The following is a 5,684-nucleotide window of genomic DNA, read 5'->3' as shown; positions in this document are numbered from 1 at the left end:
GGGGGGGGAGTGTATTGGGGACTTTTTGGATAGCATTGGAAATGTAATTGAGGAAAATACCTAATAAAAAAATATAGCATTAATAACTGAGTAAATATTAAAAATTGAGAGTTGTGTAAACCTTGTAAGAACACTATGCATCTGCAGAATTGCCAAGCTTTTCTATACACCAAGGACAACCAGTTTAAGAGTTAAAAAATTAAACTCATATATGACATGATGAAAATAAAAAACAATTTTTTTGAAACAAAACAAAAACCAAAAAAACAAAGTCCAGGAGAGTCGACAGTGATTCATGGTAAGCAAAGGGTTAAGTCTGTCAGCATAAAAACTCCTACAGACTAAGAATAAAAACCATCAAGAACACAAAATAAGTAACCAGAACAACACAGCTCACAGAAATGAAAAGAAGTGGTCAGGAGGACCACTTCCATTGTATTGATAGCAAACTTTAAATGGCTTCCTGATGTGATGGGTCACCTTCTTATTACTCAGCCTTCAACTGGGTGGTCCCTGCAAGACTAACTTTCCCTAGCAATCCTTCAAGCCATTACTTAACTCTTCCATTTTTATTTTCCACAGCTGTTAACTAACTCCAATCTACCTTCTCTCTCATTAGATTACCTTAATAGCTCCTAATTCATAGCTGCAGCTATTCAATCCCAACTGATAGAATGCAAACATTTGTCAAAAAGAAAAAAAAAAGAGTTTAACTGAGTACCTAATATAAACCAAACACTCTTCAAAGATGGGCTACGGGGAAAAAGAAAACAATCTTTGTACTCACAAAGTTTCTGGAGGAAGCTGTTGGAAGTACATAAACACGTGATAAATAAGTGGAATTGAAATAACCAATTAACAGTTAAACAGAAGCCTTTAAGACTCAGGGGGTCATAGCTATCAAATGCAGAACAAAAGTCCAGCACCGATGAACGTATATTCTAGGCATACTGATCATGAGATGACAGTGCTTGAGAGATTCAGAGTGAACAGGCCCGTTCTAGTTAGTTCTAAGTCAAGTTGACAGAAGCTAGAGTCTTTTGGGAAGAGGGAACCTTAGATGAGAAAATGCCCCAACCGGATTGGCCTGTGGGAAGCCTGTAGTGTATTTCCTTGACTGATGATTGATGAGAAAGGACCCAGCTCACTGAGAGCAGTGTCACCCCTGAGCAGGTGGTCCAGAGAACCATGAGAAAGCCATGGAGTCCAAGTCTGCAAGCAGCATCCCACCATGGCTTTTGCTTCAGTCCCTACCTTCAAGTTCCTGCCTTGAGTTCTTTCCCTGACTTCTGTGGACGATGGACTGCAACCTGTAAGGTGAAGTACGCTGACCCAACACCAACTCATGTATGGTTGTGGTATTTTATCACAGCAACAGAAACCTTAACTAAGGCAGGAATGAGTATCTGTCCTTTATCATGGGAGATATCTATGACAAAATAAAAACAAAACAATGAGCTTTGTCTCGCACTTAACTTCGGAGATGACCTCAGTTGGTTGTTTGCTAGCATGCAGGAGGCTATGAACTTATGTCCGTGACAGAGGGAGCAAAACTCGCTGTGGAATATTCATACCATGTTTGGTTTAAAAATAAATACCCATAACCCACATCCCTTCATTGACCCTCTAAGCTTTGGCTGTCTTCGCTGAAAAACATCCTTTTAATTTTATCCTGAAAACAACATGGAGAACGACTTTCTTTCAAAACAAGTTTACTCATGAAGAGAAACACATGTTCCAAGGACAAGCAACATTCCAGTGTCCAGCTTAAGGCTACTTGATTTCTACAGGATGACATCATACTTCAGCTACTGAACATGTCTTCATACATTTTATTTGTGCCTCCATTCTATTATTTTTCACAGAAGGCTCAGTTTTTATGCAACTGATTACAGCACATGCTTGATCTGCAGTTCCCCCTCAGGTTATTAATAATCTCTAAAGTTAACTAAGAGTTACATCCCAGCATAATTTAAAAAATAAAGTTGGCAAGTGGATTTTAAATTTTACTCAAAAAAAGGCATTTGTGTACGTAAGGGAGTGTTTATGTAAAAAAAAAAAAAAGATTTATGGGTATGGTAGTTTATTTTCATCACAAACTTGAAAGGATTTAGAATCACTAAGAGAAAACACTTAATGAGTGCATCTAGGAGGGGATTTCCAGAGGCTTTTAAATGAGAAGGGATGGTCCACCCTGAGTGTAGGCAGCTGTGCCCACGACTGGCACTGTAGAGGAAGCGAAAAGAGAAAGCCTACAGGTGAACTACTATCTCTGACTACAGACTGCAGCCATCAGCCACCTCACGTTTTTTTTCCGTGGCTTCCCCACCATGGTGGATTGTACCATGTGCCAAATCCTTCCAGCTTTAAAGTGCTTCTAGCAGACACTTTGTCACACTAATGAGTATCTAATCTAATGGGTAAGCCAGGATACTGCCTTTCTAAACAGAGAGCTGTGATTATCCATGGGATACAGAGATGGCCATACATCCATGTGAGTACACACACACATGCACGCACGCGTACACACACACACACACACACACACANAGAGAGAGAGAGAGAGAGAGAGAGAGAGAGAGAGAGTGAGAGAGAGAGAAAGAGAGGCAGACAGAGACACACAGAGACAGAGAGACACAGAAACACAGTCACAGAGACAAAGAAATACACGGAGCGAGAGAGAGAGACAGACATTCAGAAACCAGCTAGGAATATTACCATGATTATATGATGATACTTCAAATTAATAGTGAAAGAATGACCCACCCATCAGTAGCCTTAAAACAGCATTCACATTTGAAAAAAGTCCTAACTGCACATAGAACATGAGGTAGAACATAGCTAAAGTGACAAATATTCCCAGTGACTAAATCAGCCACTTCTTTTTTGCCTATGTAAATGAAGTTCAGTGGGCAGCTGGATATGGTTGGGAGAAGAACACTTTCGATGTCATCATTGAAAGACCCTGACAAACTGAACCTCACCACCTTTAAACTTTGTCTTGCAAGATTGCTAGACCCAGAATAGCAATATTTAATGGAAACAGGAAAGAGTTCCTCTGATGTTCTGAGAGACAGGTAAAAGCTACATAACCATTTTAATCCATATTCCATTGGTTAACATTTGCCTACATTCAAGGAAGCTGGGTAATGCAGTTCAAACAGGCGCCAAGATGGGGTGGAAATAGTCAATGAACATTTAGCCAATGGTCATTCATAGACTATTATAAGATGTTTTGTTATTAAATATCCTACCACATTTAGAATACAATGATTCCTTCCTTTTTCATGGGAGCCAGTCCAAAATCCCATCCTGTTACTCAGCACTAAGAGGGGGATCTGTGAGTCATGACTGATTCTGTCAGCTCTGGAGAGGATTCCCTGAGGAACAGTGACTCTTGCCCAAGCACAACTTAGTGTCATTGTCACTGCTCCCCCGCCCCCAACATACAACTGTGACCACAGAGGGATTGGGTTTATTGTTGTTGTTGTCTTTCCGTTCGTTTGTTTATTTTTAACAATAACTGCTGTCTAGTAAAGATAATAAAGGAAAGAGAGAAGGTTCACATCTGAGGTAGCCATACCTCTTGAGCAGGCATTTTGAAGTCCTCTGCTCTGAAGGAAGGGCATTTCTCTGACTTCAGTTTGCTTTTAGGAAAAGAGTAGTTCTTTGTTCCTCTGTGGTTCTCTTGGAGGACATTCCACTATTGCCTTCCTCCTCTTGGAGGACATTCCACTATTGCCTTCCTCCTCTTGGAGGGTCTTCTTTGCTTACTACCATCATAGGTCACACTTGAAGGGTATGATGGGAATTCTACCCTTCTTTGGGGACTACACAATCTTTTGTCACATACGCCTTCCTTAAATAACTACAGCGGCCGGCCTGGACATACTTTTTCTAACAGGCAATTCAAAAGCTGGTAAAGTTAACTCTTGCAATGGTTTTGGTATTACAAATAATTCAGTACAAAGATATGTGGTTGATTATTTTTGCAAATAGTGTCCTCTCTAAGTTTTTCTTAATTGCAGCTTTCAAGTCTGCCAACTGGTTTATCCCTTTGTCTCTATATTTCAAGGCTGACATATTTAGGAGGTAATCCTGTACCTTTCCTATTATCTAGGATGGAGCCCTAAATCTCAATTTAACTTACTGTTTGGAACTTAAAACATTGAGTTTTCTTTCCTCTTTGGTTCTGTTTTATCTGCAAACTAGAAAACTGTTAACACAGCTCTGTCTCTTTCAAACTCCATTTCTTTGATAAAAACAGAAAACATCATTCATTAAACACTGTAAGTTTCAACCGTCACCCTGAGACAAGGGGTCAGTAGGCATAGGTCCAATGTGCAAGCAAATGTGAATGATCTTTTTACTAATTGCCATATAACTTTCAAAAACTCCTGTTCTGCAGATCTGCAGAGCAGTTCTCATTTGACTGTGCTAGGTCTTTTGCAGTCTCCCTATCTTCCTCACATGAATGTCCTCTTGCAGCACCAAATTCTGCAATAGAATATGCTACATGGACACACATTTAATCCACCTTCTCTTTAACGTTACACTCATTTTGATGAACACTCAAGTCTGTAACTTACAGAGATCAAAGCCTCTCAATTCTTTCAGCTGACGCTGCTCCTTCATAGGAAAGGGAGGGAGGGACCATGCAACTGTGGGACGAAAGACGATAAAGAAGTTTTGTGGGCAAGGACTGGAGTGACTGACTCAATTTTCTTCCTCATTCTGTTCATGAATTATGTAATTCTTAAGCTCTTTGACTCAAACCTAGTTCAAGAGAGGTTAGTTAGCCATAGGGAGGCTGAGGCAGGTGAATAGATGTGCTTTTGAGAAAGTGAGATACTGTCTTAAAAACCCAAAAGAAAACAACAAAGAAACAAAAGCAAATGAGATCACACACACACACACACACACACACACACGGACAGACAAATACACAAACACACAGAGTAAAAACGAAAACTAAGAAATGTACATTAGTTGACTACTATAATAATTGGTTTAAGTAGCTTGCTAATCTTCCAGAATGCAGAGGGATAAACTCCAGATGGATTAAGAATACACATTTCAACATGAAGCTATTAAAGTACTGGAGGAATGGCAGGGTTATTTGGGGATATCATAAACTTTACAGGGCATGAGAATTTTCATGGCTGAGTGGAGGAATGAGATGCTGGATCAGAACCAAGTAATTTTATGACTCACAGTAAAAACAAGACACACAGCATGAATAGCCTATGCCAGCTCCCCAGGAGATTTTGATCCTGAACACTACCCTAAATCTCAGTGCTTCACTAGACTCAAAGGACTCAGAAAAATTGGTTGTACTTGTTGAATGTTTTGTGATTTCTTCTTCTTCTTCTCCTTCCTGCTCCTCTTCCTTCTCCTCCTCCTCCCCCTCTTATTATTACAACGATAGGACACATTAAAATTAGCACAGGGAGAAGGGGCATTGCTTGACATTCAAGAGACGACAGGTGCAGTTTGTAGGCATCTTCTCTTAGTGGAGCCACAGACACACATTCTATATAATGACATCACAACAGATGTTAATGTCAGCCTGAGACGTTCATTTGAATTCCAGTAACCAGAGCTGTCTGCCTTTTTCTTCCTTCCTTCCTTCCTTCCTTCCTTCCTTCCTTCCTTCCTTCCTTCCTTCCTTCCTTCCTCTTTCT

Source organism: Mus caroli, chromosome 18, assembly GCF_900094665.2.
Source record: "Mus caroli chromosome 18, CAROLI_EIJ_v1.1, whole genome shotgun sequence".
NCBI classification, from domain to species: domain Eukaryota; kingdom Metazoa; phylum Chordata; class Mammalia; order Rodentia; family Muridae; genus Mus; species Mus caroli.
Note: the sequence above shows the minus strand (reverse complement) of the source record.